The following is a 15,438-nucleotide window of genomic DNA, read 5'->3' on the forward strand; positions in this document are numbered from 1 at the left end:
TTTGAGACAGGATATCATTTTGTATCCCAGGCTGACGTGGAACTCACTCTGAAGCCTAGCCTAGCCTTATTCTCTCAACTCTCCTGCCTCAGCCTCTCAACACTGGAATTACAAGTATTTACTACCACACCCTGCCCATAATTTTCAATTTTTAGGGTAGCTTCTTTGTTATTTAAGACAAGGTCTCTGTGTAGCCTCCGCTGTCCTGGAACTCACTCTCTAGACCAGGCTGGCCTTGAACTCACAGAGATCCGCCTTCTTCTGTCTCCTGAGTGACAGAAGTAAGTGACAGGAGCAAAGGTGTGTGCCACCACTGCCAGGCCCCAAAACATATTTTGGAGACAGGATCTCAGCATGCAGTCCTGGCTGGCATGGAACTCAGTATGTAGACCAAGCTGGCTTCAAACTTAAAGAGATCTGCCTGAGTGCTGGGACTGAAGGTGTACACCACCATACCCAGGTATTTTTAAACGTTTTACCATGGGTAATGTTTTTTTTTTATATCTGTGGCTCAGCTTGATTTGTGATTGTCGTTTATCTTTATTTTATTTTATTTTTTATTATGTATACAATATTCTGTCTGTGTGTATGTCTGCAGGCCAGAAGAGGGCACCAGACCTCATTACAGATGGTTGTGAGCCACCATGTGGTTGCTGGGAATTGAACTCAGGACCTTTGGAAGAGCAGGCAATGCTCTTAACCGCTGAGCCATCTCCCCAGCCCCTACCATGGGTAATGTTGAGTACAAAAGCAGACAGAATATGTTGAATGAGAAGAAACCACTCTTCAGCTTCAGTTCCCAGCCCTTGAGCAATGTTGTTTAACCAGTGCCTCCCAGCACTTCATGTAACGCGGAAGCAGATCTCAGACATCCATTTCATTAGGAAGTCAGCCTGTCTGTCTGTCTCTTTTCTTCCTTCTTCCCTCCCTTCCTTCCCCCTCCCTCCCTCCTTCCTTTTCCAAGACAGGGTTTCTCTGTGCAGTCTGGCTGTCCTGGGACTCAGTTTGTAGACCAGGCTGGCCTTGAATTTAGAGATCCACCTGCCTCTGCCTCCCAAGTGCTGTCTAGCAGCAAGCATTTATAAAAGAGAAGATCATTTAAAAAGTCACAGATAGGGGCTCGAGAGATGACTGAGAGGTTAAGGACCCTTGCTGCTCTTGTAGAGGACTTGGACTCTGTCCCAGCGACCTCATCAGGCGGCTCACGGCCACTATAACTCCAGTTCCAGGGGATCCAGTACCTAACTCTTGGCTTCCATGGACACTGTATCCATACAGTTCACATACAGAGAAATAAACATACATAAATAAAATACACATAAATAAAGATAATTTTTTTTAAAAAAGTCATGTAGAAACTGGTCATGGTGGTACAGGCCTTTAATTCCAGCACTTGGGAGGCAGAGGCAAGCAGACCTCTGTGATAAAGATAAAAATAATCCCAGACTGGGTATGGTGGTACACACCTTTAGTCCCAGCACTTGGGAGGCAGAGGCAGGTGGATCTCTGAGTTTGAGGCTAGTATAGTCTACAGAGTGAGTTCCAGGATACCCAGGACTACACAGAGAAACCCTGTCTCAATCCTCCAAAAAATAAAAAATAAAAAAATTCCTTCTATCACAATAATAATATAAGCAAATACCTAGCCACTGTATTTCCCTGTCTTTTAAACTTTGTGTGTGCGTGGGTGTGTATTGTCTGCACATTAGTGTGCAGGTACTAATAATGCCTGTCATACTTGAAGAGGCCAGAGCAGGACGTGAGGCGTCTTCCGCTAACACTGCCTGCCTTATTCCTTCAGGGAAGGTCTGTCTTTTTTTGTTTTGTTTTTGGCTGGCCTCTCTAATTCTCTCTCTCTCTCTCTCTCTCTCTCTCTCTCTCTCTCTCTCTCTCTCTCTCTCTCTCTCTCTGTTTTTGTTTGAGACAGAATTTCTCTGTGTAGCTTTGGAGCCTGTCCTGGAACTCACTCTGTAGACCAGGCTGATCTTGAACTCAGAGGCCCTTTGAGTTTGGAGTGCTGGGACTAAAATTGTGTGCTACCACGGCACAGGTTAGGTAGGGTCTTTTAGTGAAGCCGAGTCTGGCTGGCCGTTGAACTTCCCATATCTGCTTGTCTCTGCTTCCCAGTTCTGGGCTTTCAGTCACAGCCAGCCAAGCCTGACTTTTTATGTGGGTGTCAGAGATTTGAACTCAGGTCTTCATGCTTGCAGAACTCTTACCCACTGAGCCATCTCCTTAGCCCTGGGGGAGAATATATATATATATATATATATATATATATATATATATATATATATTCTCTTTTCTTTCATGTTGGGGCCTAAGTAAATCTCATATGTTGCAATGGGCTCTGTCTCTTAAGTCTCATAATCCATAGTTACTGCTTCTATTTTTTTTTCTTTGAAATTTGTTAAACCGGGAGGCTTATGCTGGAGACATCTGCATTCCCATAGTGACTCATGTTTTCTCTTGGACAGAATCTCATGTAGCTCAAGCTGGTCTCAAACTCAGTGTGTAGGGTAGGGATGACTTGAACCTTTTTACATTTATTAACTATGTGTACATGGGGCAGGTATACTCCAGGGTAATCAGTGGTGATTGGGTCTGTCCTTTTATATGGGTCCTGGGACCTGAACTCAGGTCAGTAGGCTTTGGAGCAGGCAAGGCAGCCGCACTGACTAAGCCATCCTGCTATGCCAACAATGAACTCATCTTCTTTCTCCCACCTCTTGAGTGCTGGGATTGTAGACCTTCGCCACTGTGGCTGCTTCTGCAGTACTGGGGATCGGTGCCTGCTTGGCATACACGCTAGCAGCGCAGCTGCATTTCCAGCCCTTACGCATTCTGCGTTCTTATTGTCCTTGTATTTTCTGCAAGCTGCTGTTTAAAGTCAGATTAGATAAGATTTGGCTTGTTTGTGTCGGAACACTGAACTGATTTCTGCACCTCCATGTTTGAGCGACCGCCTCAGCTGCCTCTCTTGCCGGGTGTTCAGGAATCACTGGCAGCTTTTACTTAACATTGCTGTAGTTTGAATGCTTTTATCGGGTATGTTTGCCACAGTGTTCCTGACTTCTTTTTTATTTTTTTAGATTTTAGAATATTTGGATTTTTTTTAGATTTTAGAATATTTGGATATTTAAAATCTCTCTTAGAGATGAGATACAGACCTAAACACAAAATGTCTTTATGCTTCCTATGTTCCTTGAGGTAATTTTATATCCTATTTTCATTGTGAGCATGGTGTGGCATCATGTTGGCACTCGGGGTTTTGAATCTGGGGAACTGAAATATTTTAGTTTAGGTATACACAGCTTATGACAGAAAAAGGGTGATTGCTGTAATTTAGAAAAAGCTGTGCCAGAGAAAGACGCCATGCCACAGAGCTCAGGTGGAGGGTTTTTTTTTTTAATTGGGGGAGAGTAAATGGGAAAAGGGGGAGGGGAAAGGGGAGACCGGCCTCTGGGGACAGGAGTAGCGAAGAGAGAGAGAGAGAGAGAGACAGACAGACAGACAGACAGACAGACAGACAGAGAGAGAGAGACACAGGGAGTGGGGTGAGATCCTTTTAAAGGGGAACACAGTGAATGTGCACATAGTAGCTACAGCTGAGGATCTGTACCCCAAGGTCAGGCCAGTACAGATGCCTGAACAGTGATCACCTGTCCTTTCTTCAACAAGTCCCTGACTCCCTCCTTGTGTCTATTGTTTTGTTATTAAAAAACCAGATTCCTCAGCAAGTATTTTTCTTTCCATGGGTTTAAACCAGTTTATTGTGTTTTGATTCTTATTCAAGTACACATTGTCTCCTTCTAGGCTAGTAGGAACCTCTTTAAATTAGTGTCATAGCCCTTAAGACTCGGTCCCAAGTAGGCTTTGGACGTTTATTTGCATTCAAGCACGCACTAGTATGCAAGCACATCTTGTGGACCTGGGATGAGCTAATTCTTCTTTTCATGGAAATGGTAGCTGTAGTTGCCACTGGAACCATAAATACCACCACAGGTATTGGAGATGTTTGCTATGACTAAATTGGTCTTTGGTTTAGGGCCTTTTTCAGTGGACAAAGCTAAAAATGTTTCTGTTTGCTTGAGACAAGGTCTCACTATGTATTCAAGGTTGCCCTTGGATTCTTGATCCTCCTGCCTCCATGTTCTAATTTATGGGATCGGGGTAGCCACCATGACTGACTAATATATATATATATATATATATATATATATATATATATATATATATATATATATATATATACACATACACACACACATATATATATATTATTTATATATATATTTAATTTATTTTTAAGATTTATGTGTCAGCCAGGTGTGGTGGTGCACACCTTTAATCCCAGTACTTTGGAGGCAGGGTCAGGAGGATCTCTGAGTTTTAGGTCAGCCTGGTCTGCTGAGTGAATTCCAAGACAGACAGAGCTACACACAAAAAAACCCTTGTCGCAAAACAAACAAACAAAGGCTTAGGTGTTTCTCTGTCCTCTATGTGCCTGCTGTACCAGCATAGGCCAGAAGATGGCGTCAGATCTTTTGGAACTGAAGTTACAGTTACTTGTGAACCATTATATTCTGTCCATTCTGGGAATCAAACCTGGCTCCTCTGGAAGAGCAACCAGCGCTCTTAAGTGTTGAGCTCTCTCTTCAACCCCATATATTAAATGTTTTTGTTAGCATTGGGGATTGAACTCATTGTCTTTCACGTGGTAGGCAAGCACACTGTCCCCGGAGGTATGTCCTGACCCCTTAGGAACATTTTATTAAACAGACACATCAGGACTTCTGATTCAAACTCAAGATGACAGCTTTTATTTCCACATGCATCTTATCTAATTTTCCCCACACTGACCAAGAACTGAAGGCCTGATCCAGAGTGTGAGCAAGTGCATGTGCGTGTGCATGTGTGTGAAAAGCCCACTGTCAGGTTATCACTGTGACTGGACATCAGCTCAGAACTTGACCCCTAGAGCCAATGGTTGTTTTCTCTCTGGGGTCCCCCCCCCCCCCCGCTTCTCCACAGGGTTTACAAAGGATGGATCCTTAGGAACCAGGAAGCTTAGGCACAGAGTAGCATTTCTGCATAAATTCTGAGTTACTGGGATGTGTTACCGTCCCCACAGGTGACTAGGTCTTCTGTAGGTTTGAGCCACATTCCTCAAACTAACTCCCGACTTACTGAGAAATCAGAAGGGCAGGGAAGCAGGAAGAAGGGGGGCTATGGAAAGCGGGTAGGATGTGGTCTCCTACAGGAGCTAACTGGACCTCTCACTGTGGCTGGCAGGCTAGGGCAGCCTGGGTCCTGAGGGTGCTTTTCATGGGGGTGGAGAGGAAAAAGCTGGGCTAACTCTAATGCAGGGACATGTCAGACAGTTGAGTAGCAAATGCAGACTGAGTTCAGAAGCGGGGAGGATGTGATTTCTCGTGGATGGAGGAGGGAAGTCCAGACTGATATAGCTTCCCATGGCCCCCATAAGCTCTTAGGGAATCTCTGTTTACAGCCTGGTTTACAGAACAAGTTCCAGGACAGCCAGGGCTACACAGAGAGACCCTGTTTTGAAAAAAGAACAACAAAAATAAGTAATTTCCCTTAGGAAACTAGTTTAGAGCTTTTTTCCCCCACTTAATGAACTGAGAAAGATGTATGTGCTTCAGTGGATAGTGTGTGTATTTACTCAGCCTTCATGCATTAGTAAAACTCCCATCCTAACAGGACTGAAGAGAGAAGGCCCAGAGGTTAAAAGCACTGGATGCTCTTCCAGAGGACACAGCTTCGAATCCTAACAAACACATTGTGGCTCATAATGGTCTGTAACTCCAGTTCCAGGGCATCTGATGCCCTCTGCAGGCTTCCATGGGCACCAGTCATGCAAATCATACATAGGCATGTATGCAAGCAGAATACTCATACATATAAGATAACATTTAAAAATCATACATAGGCATGTATGCAAGCAGAATACTCATACATATAAGATAACATTTAAAAATCATACATAGGCATGTATGCAAGCAGAATACTCATACATATAAGATAACATTTAAAAATCATACATAGGCATGTATGCAAGCAGAATACTCATACATATAAAATAAAATTTAAAAACTTCTGGGCCAGCCTGGGCTACATACATAGCAAGACCTCAATTCTGCATCCCAATATCCCTCACAAGGATTGTCTGATGGCTGGTTGACCATAGTGAGTCAAGGACTCTTAAGAGATTTCACACTACTCTTCTCCCTCTCTCTCCCTTCCCTCCTCTCCTTCCCTCCCTCCTTCCTTCTCTTCCTCTTGAGTCAGCATCTTTCATCTACCCCAGGCTGGCTGCAAGTTCAGTATGCAACCAAAGATGACTTTGCAGTTGCAACCGTGCTGCCCCTACCTTTCTAGTGCAGGGCTCACAGGCATATACCCTCGTGCCTGGCTAGAGACGCACACTTCTGCACATAGCACACGAGCCAGGTGCTGCTCATATTGCTCCATCCACCGCTTTCACACACTAATCCTGCTACCCCAGCTCAAAGCCTGGCCTAACCACAATGAGCTGTTTCCTGGCACCCAAGCAAATTTTGCTCATGGGTGACTCTGTGCCTTTGTGCTTGCTGTATCTCTTCTGTGGAAAAGCCTCCGCCTTGTCTGTGCCCCCTGAGGCTGTGTTTATTCTCCAACTCTCCACTGCACCTTTTTCTTTTATGGCTCCCTGAGGCTGTTCCCTCTCTCCTTTGTGTGCCTATATCATGTACTACTATGGAATTCATGAAAATTAGGTAGCAGCTTCAACTTACCTGACACAATCATAATCATCGGTCTATTTTTTTTTTCTGAGATAGGGTTTCTCTGTGTAGCTTTGGAGCCTTTCCTAGAACTAGCTCTTTTAGACCAGGCTGGCCTTGAACTCAAAGAGATCTGCCTGCCTCTGTCTCCCAGGTGCTGGGATTAAAGACACATGCCACCACTTCTGGGCATAATCATCTATCTTTAATACAAACATTCATTAAGCCACCACCACGTGAGAGGTTGAAGACAGGGATGTAGTTCCTACTTCCTTGGATGTCTGCAGCCAAGAGTGTTCACAGACACCATTCCAGAAGACGTGATGGTGGTGGGCAACTGGCTCGGCACTAGTCGAGTGGGTAGAGGGTCCCGAGACAGCCTGAGATGAGGCCGTGGGGATCAGGACGGGCTTCTCGTGGAAGTAACACGAAAATGAGCGCAGACGCCCAAGCAGGGATCTCCCACCTGCTCCCTGCCAAGCTCTTCCAGGGAGAAGCCTGCATCTTATTCATGGCTGTGTTGCTCCACGTCAGCTCAGGGTTTCTGGCACGAGGCTCTTAGTGTGTATGTGCTCAGCTAAATGCATGAGCGAGCAAATTCAGTGCATGGCCAGGTGAAATGCTGAGCAAGAGGGTGACCTCAGCCTGACACTCCCCGTTAACCACCCAGACTGACACTGAGGCCGCCTTGGCCTTTGCATAACGCATAGTTTATTGTGGGTTTTCCTGACCTTTGCGCTGAGTTCAGTGATACAACAGCTGTCTGCATCCTAAAACTCCAGTGCATTCCTGAGACGGCAGATAGGGCTCAGCCAGTCCACTGTAATAAATAGATACTCTTTCCCCATATATATAACATAGGAAGCGTTTAAATCCTAAGTTAGACACAGGGACACTAACAAGAGTAACTAATGAAATCGGACAATTGTAGCTATATCCCACAATGGAAGTTGTGTGGATGCGGTCTCAGCTCCCACAGGCAGGTAGTGTATACTTTGTGGAAACTCTGAACGATGGCTTATGTCTCAGGTGAGATGGGGCAGGGTAACGCAGACTTTTTCACGCTCTTCAGAAAAGCAGGCGAAACTCTTATGAATTGTCTGCTTCTAGAATTTTCCACTCATGTTTTTGAATTGTGGGTGACTGTGGGAGACAAACCACAGAAAGTGAAACCAGGGAGAAGGGGGAACCATTGTGCTGTGGGAGTGATCAGTGGTTTCACAGTTCTGAAGAAGAATTTGTGGCTTCTGTTTTGGTGTATGGAGCCAGAGCCGCTTATTTTAGAAGCACTTGTGAGGATGAGTGATGCTTTCCTAAACTACCTTGTGTTTTCCTTAACATAAAAAAAGTCCTCTCCCCAAAGAGTAACACCATCTTTTGCTGGTGAGTGAGTCACAGGCCTTTAATCTCAGCACTTGGGAGCAGAGACAGGTGGGTCTCTGTGAGTTCAAGGCCAGCCTGGTCTACAGAATGAGTTCCAGGACAGCCAGGGCTACACAGTAAGAAATCCTGTCTTGGAGGGAAGGGGGAGAAAAAGAAAAGGTTGTAAAGAGTAATAGAAAGGAATCATGGGATATGGGAAGGGGTTGGGAGAAGCCATCCAGATAACTGAGCTAGCCTTGACTTTGTAACCTTAGTCCCAGGAACCTACTCACCTGGGAGTGCCCTGTTTGCAGCCAAGATCAGACCTCATAAGTGACCATCACCTGCCTCTAAGAATATACTGGTGAGTTAGGGGTGACTCTGTGAGTAAGAGCACGTGCTCCGTAAGTGTGATGACCTGATGTAAAAGCCAGGCATGACCGCACATGCCTGTAACTGCAGCACCAGGAGGCACAGATAGGCCAATGATAAGCACTCACTGGTCAGCCAGCATAGACTAAATGGTGAGCTGCAGGTTTAGTGAGAGACCCTGCCTCAAAGCAACACAGTGGAGAGCACTAGAGAAGGACACTGGTGTCCTCCGTTGGCCTCTGACTGAACACACGGGGCATAGGTGCCCACATCCACAAACTCATGCATCTGCACTATAAACACACATGCACGCATGTATGCGCACACACATATACACACATACATACACACAAATATGATGATTTATGTGTCTGGATGAAGTACCTAGATACTTTTTCAGTGTTACAGTGAACCTATTTTGGGTGAGACTAACATCTACCTAGCAGCTAAGTAGAGCTGATTGCCCTTCTGTATGTGAGCGAGTCTCAGCTAATCAGCTAACGGCCTGACTGGAACACAGAGGCTGAGCCATCCACTAAGCACAAATGAACTCCTCCTGCCTGTCTGCCATTAGCTGGTCATTGATGTCTTGCATCTTGAGCTGTGGGACGTCACTGGAACCACACCACTGCTCTCCTGAGGCTCCAGCTTTGGAAAAGTGCAGATCTGAGGACTTGGCAGCCTCTATAATTTTGTAATCTGATTTCTCTCTCCCCTCCCCATCGTGTGTGTATGTCTGTCCTTGTGTTGGTGTGTAACCATGTGCATGAAGTGGACAGAGGTCAATACGAGTGTCTTCGACTATCATCTATTACTCTCTATTTCATTTTTGTTTTTTTGAGAAAGCATTTCTTATTGAACCTTGAATTCATTGGTTTGGCCAGACTAGATGGCCATTGAGCTCCAGGGATCTGCTTGTATCTACCCAGACCCTGCTCTGCAATGCTGGAATTAGAGATGTCTACACTACACCCTATTTTTATCCGCTGTGAGGTATCTGAACTCAGATCTTTATTCTTGAACAGCAGGCATTTCAACAACTAAACCATCTTCCCAGGTTCCTAATGATCCAGTTCCTTCAATTTTAAAGATTATTTATTTTTATTTGATGCATTTGAGTGTTTTGCCTGTGTGGTGTGCGTGCGTGTGCGTGTGTGTGTGTGTGTGTGTGTGTGTGTGTGTGTACTATATGTATGCAGTGCCCCCTGAAGGCCAGAAGAAGGCATCAGATCCATGGGAACTGAAGTTAAGGTTGGTAAGTCTCCTGAAAGAGCAGCAAAGGCTCTTCACCTCTGAGCCATCTCTTTACCTGCCCCATTCTTTATTGTAAGTTCTTCCCTCCCTCCTTCCCTCTCTTCCTTCTTTGTTTTGTTTTTTTGGTTTTTCGAGACAGGGTTTCTCTGTGGTTTTGGAGCCTGTCCTGGAACTAGCTCTTGTAGACCAGGCTGGTCTCGAACTCACAGAGATCTGCCTTGCCTCTGCCTCCCGAGTGCTAGCCTCTCTTCCTTCTTTTTTGGTGTTTTTGATACAATTTTTAAAAAATATTTATTCATTTATTATGCATACAATAGTCTGTCTGTGTGTATGTCTGAAGGTCAGAAGAGGGCACCAGACCTCATTACAGATGGTTGTGAGCCACCCATATGGTTGTCGGGAATTGAACTCAGGACCTTTGGAAGAGCAGGCAATGCTCTTAACCACTGAGCCATCTCTCCAGCCCCTTTGATACAATTTTTTCACTATGTAGCCATTGGGCCAGGAAATTGTAGTGACTCCCTTCACCCTGCTTCTCAAGTGCTGTGGAATAACAGACATGAACCAACACAGCCAGCATATAACTAACACACACACACACACTCCCTCTACTCGTTCCATTTCTCTGGAGAGCCCTGATTATGTGGCATAGCTGTGTAGGAAGCCCAGGGCTGGGTAGTGCAGAGGGAGTCGTTCTTGTGTTTACTAACACCAAGTAAGCTGTGAACTCTGGATGCTAAAGCTAGACAGATTCTCAGTGAATGACAGGGGCTCTAGAACCAGTCTTACCCCTGACCTTACTTAGAGATCATACTCAGAAACAGGACTGTAAGTGCAGGGGCTGCAGAGATGGCTCCGGAGTTGAGTCCTTGCTACTCTTGCATAGGACTTGAATTCAGTTCCCAGCACCCATATGAGGTGGCTCCCAACCACCTGTACCTCCAGCTCTAGGGGATCTGACAGTCTCTTCTGGCCTCCTCAGGCACCTGCACTCAGATTTACATACACATATAATTTTTTAAAAAATGGCTTTATCGGGCAGTGGTGGCTCATGCCTTTAGTCCCAGTACTCAGGAGGCGGCGGGGGGGGGGGGGGGGTAGATCTCTGTGAGTTTGAGGCCAGTCTGGTCTACAGCGCAAGTTCCAGGTCAGGATCCAAAGCTACATAGAGAAACCCTGTCTCAAAAACAAAACAAAACAAAAGACTTTGAACACCAGAATTCTTGGGAAAATAATATGTTGGCATTGCTTTTTATGAAAACTTAAACAACTGGATGAAAGGTTTCCCCCTCAAATTTTTTTATTTTCAGCCGGGAGGTGGTGGCGCACGCCTTTAATCCCAGCACTCGGGAGGCAGAGGCAGGCGGATCTCTGTGAGTTCGAGGCCAGCCTGGTCTACAAGAGCTAGTTCCAGGACAGGAACCAAAAGCTACAGAGAAACCCTGTCTCGAAAAATCAAAAAAAAAAATTTTTATTTTCAGTTCTGAGCACTGAACTCCAAACTTCACACATGCCGCCCCTCCAGTCATGAAGAGCCACTCAGCCGTCCATGCAGTGTTTCAGAAGGTGCACAAGCAGACTCCACACAGCATGTGCTTCCTCAGAAAGGAAAAGAAGAGGCTCCTGTGATGGTGCCTAGGGAGGAGCAGGGCAGATCATGACCCCAGCTCCTTGTCTGTGGGGCGCTGCAGTCCCTGAGAATTTAAACGATGTACGTCTTGGGGAGTGAATGGCTCGAAGCTTAATTCAGAAACTTTCTGAAAATGGACTTCTTGCATTAACATCTGCCTCCTTTTAAAAATAACATTTTGGGAGCTGGGGACAACGCAGTTGGTAGAGTTTGAAGGACTAGAGGCTGGTGCAGGAGAAGTTACTATTTTATCACTTGTGCCTGTTTTTGTTTCTGTTTGGTTTTAAATTAGGTAGAATCCAGGTGTGATAGCACATAAGAAGCAGAGGCAAGAAATATCTATGCATTTGAGGCTAGCCTGGTCTACATAGTAAGTTTCAGGACAGCCAGGGTACCACAGCGAGACTCTGCTTAAAAACAATTTATACAGAACTAGCTGAGCCTGGGAGCTCAAGCCTGTGGTCTTCTGGAAGAGAAGCAGTTGCTCTTAACCACTGAGCCATTTCTCCAGCCCTTCAAATTAATTCTAACTGAAGAAGAAAAACTTTATACTCAATGCTTTTAAGACATACAAGATGGGAGCTGGCTCTGTGGTTAAAAGCATTGACTGCTTTTACAGAGCACCGTGGTTCAATTCCCAGTACTTCCATGATGGCTCTTCCCAGGGGACCCAATACCCTCTCTTGGCTTCCTTGGGTACCAGTCATTGCACATGGTGCATGGACATACAACACTCATACACATAAAATGAATAAATCTTTTCTTTAAAAAAATATTCACAGCTGGGCGGTGGTGGTGCATACCTTTAATCCCAGCACTCAGGAGGTAGAGGGAGACAGATCTCTGTGAGTTCGAGTCCAGCCTGGTGTACAAGAGCTAGTTCTAGGACAGGCTCCAAAGCTACAGAGAAACCCTGTCTTAAAAAGCGAATAAATAAATAAATAATAAATAAAAAAAAATTCACAGAGGAGAAACCCTTCTAGCTTAATTCAGAGGAATACAAACCCTGCAAGGAGTTGCACCTTCTAGCCAGCATCTTCAACTGTGATCCAAGACTGGAATTCAAGAGTTTTTAGCCAATCAAGGAGCATTTTTCCAAGGTCCAATTAGAAACAAAGTATAGGTTCCCTTTGCCACTTCAGTTTTTATAAGCCCAGAAAAGTGCATTTATCAGACTAATAAATTTATTTTTCATCAGAGGTATTAGTGGAGGAAGAAGTAAGCAGACTGGGTGTAGAGACCAAGATTCAAATCATATGATGTTCTATTCCTGGCTGTGTTTGTGAAGCAATTAGTCTTAGGTCATGGCTATGCCCCAGGCACGTAACTGTGGTAATTCATGTCTTGTCAAGCCCTCTGCAAATGATGCATGCTGTGGGCTGGCAGATGGTGTCTGAGCTTACCTCATAGTCTAGAGGCCACAGTACTGTGCTAAAGGACCTGTCTATGAGGATTGTCTCTGAGCCCTGAATACTTTTTGAATTATCTTAACAAGGAGGAAACTTCTTTGCTGAGAGTAATATTGTTGGTGAAAGATATTGCTAAACATCATTTTATTGGCTGGCCTCCAACTCACTATGTAGCTGAGGCTGGCCTGGAACTTCTGATCCTTCTGCCTCTACCTCCCAAGTGCTGCCATTACAGTTGTGAACCACCACACCCAGTTCTGAGTCTCTCATTTTTAAAGAAGTAGAAAGTGATATCCAGAAATGCCATCACACGCATTCTCTCAGGAGAATCAAGCTCTTGAGTTTAGGGAGGCCCCAGAGGCATGAACTAGCAATCTCTGGTCTTCATTCTTATGTGTGCCTCATGTTGAAATTAATCTGCTTTGAACTTCTCTCCTGCTGGTGTTGGTACCTCCTCTGACTTGAAGACATTGCGGGTGATGAGATGGTTATTTTGTTGTTGGTTTTTTGAAACAGGGTCTCACTGTGTAGCTCTGGCTGGCTCCAAGCTCTTTGTTGATCAGGCTGTCCTTGAACTGGAAGAGGTTCACCTGCTTGTCTCCTCAGTACTGGGACTGAAGGAGTGTGCCACCACACCCGGCCTCCCTGTTTACTTCTGTCAGCTAGAATCAAGGAGACATGACTTTAGAGAAGAAGGAAACTAACTGGGGTCACAACAGGGCAGTGAAATAGAAACGAAGGGAGGAACACCATCTCAAGAAGAATGATCCTGACCAGGTGTTTCTGGGATAGCAAAGGTCAATCAAGCGGTGTTCTCTGGGCTGAGATGGGTGCCAGGACAAACAACTGAGGGACGGGGAGACATGGTGTGTTCTAGTAACATCCACTCATGTGCACTGAGGTGGCCCTGAGAAGGTAGGGTAAGACTGGACCTACATCTACAGTGGAAAATGAAGAGACAGATAACAAAGCAGCAGTAGTTTTGGTTGACCAATCACCATGAGGTTTGGCAAAAGCAGACCTATGTGCTCTGTAAGAAACAGTAGAGGGCCACTATCTGCAGACTCCTGAGGTGGAAGCCAGGTGCATTGCTGAGTCCTCCAGTGTCTAGTTCCCTGATTGGAAATTCACTTTCCCCAGTTTCTGTCAACATGTACAGCATTAAAAAAAAAAGTCGATTTAAAAGCAGACAGGCTTGCTATGACTAATGTCAGAACTCCCAAAGTAGGCTTTTTCCAAAAATACATTGTAATTGATAGCACTATAAGCTCGGTATAAAAGGGCTGTGACATAACTTCTGGCCTCGGGCTGAACCAGATGTTTCCTGTTGGTCCAGGAGCAACAGGGACATCTGCAGGTCTCCATCCTCCTTCACTGCTCTTGCTGTGGTGCTTTAAGTGACTTAAGTCACACTTTTCCAGAAGTGAATGTTCCCAATGGGTATATTCAAACTGTCCTCTACCTTTATGATCCGTAGTTTTCCTTTTAGTTTCTAAGAAGTTGTTAGAGGAAAAAAATTAGAATAGAGGTCAAGATGACTATGCTTTTCAGATATTGTGTTTCTCTCTCTCTCTCTCTCTCTCTCTCTCTCTCTCTCTCTTTGGACTTTCAAGACAGGGTTTCTCTGTAGTTTTTTGATGCCTGTCCTGGAACTAGCTCTTATAGACCAGGCTGGCCTCGAACTCATGGAGATCCACCTGCCTCTGCCTCCCGAGTGCTGGTATTAAAGGTGTGCATCACCACCGCCTGGCTTCTCTCTCTCTCAATACCTGGGACAGAATTCAGGACCTCACTCACATTAAATGTGTGCTCTACCATTGAGCTATATTCCCTTTGTGGAAAATTTATTTTGAGACAGTGTCTCAACTAAATCTCCTAAGCAAGCCTCTAAATTGTCATCCTCCTGCCTCAGGTTTACAAGTAGTTGGTGTTATGACTTAAACAAGTATTTCTGAATTAAAATATTTTACATCCTTTGGGGAATTTTTTTAGGTCTGTTTAGAGAAGTCTTGCTGTGTAGACCAGAGTGGACTAAGAACTCTCTCTGAAGCCCAGGATTACCTCAGTTTTGCAGACCTTCTCCTGTGCCTCTGGGGTTACAGACATGCACCATCATGCCTAGCTTGCCCAAGTTAGGCTTTGGGTTTGTTTCGGTTGTTGTTTTGAGACAGAGATTCCCTATGCGGCCCTGGTTGGTCTGGAACTCATTATACAGAACAGGCTGGTCTCGTTTGTGGGTCTCCTGCCTCTGCTCCTGAGTGCTGGGATCACAGGCGTGTGCCACCATACTCAACTCCAAAGTTAGTTTTTGAAAAACTCACAGTTTTTGGTCAAGTTGGTCTTACAGGCTTAGTTACCAGGTGTTATGGGAAAGGTTGGAGAGACAGGAATGATTATCTTCCAAAAATTTAGAGGGATGACAGGGTTGCAGTCATGCGGTATGCTCAATTAACTTTATCCTGAGTTCAACCATGGGAGAGAAGTGATAGGGAGAAAGAAATGACGTCACCATTTACGGAGTGTCCACTTTGTAGCACCGAGAAGTCATGGTCTTCATTTAACCCTCTCTGATGCTGCACATTACCATCTCCTGACAATATGCATGAACTAAAAAGATCAGAGAAGT

Source organism: Microtus pennsylvanicus, chromosome 10, assembly GCF_037038515.1.
Source record: "Microtus pennsylvanicus isolate mMicPen1 chromosome 10, mMicPen1.hap1, whole genome shotgun sequence".
NCBI lineage: Eukaryota > Metazoa > Chordata > Mammalia > Rodentia > Cricetidae > Microtus > Microtus pennsylvanicus.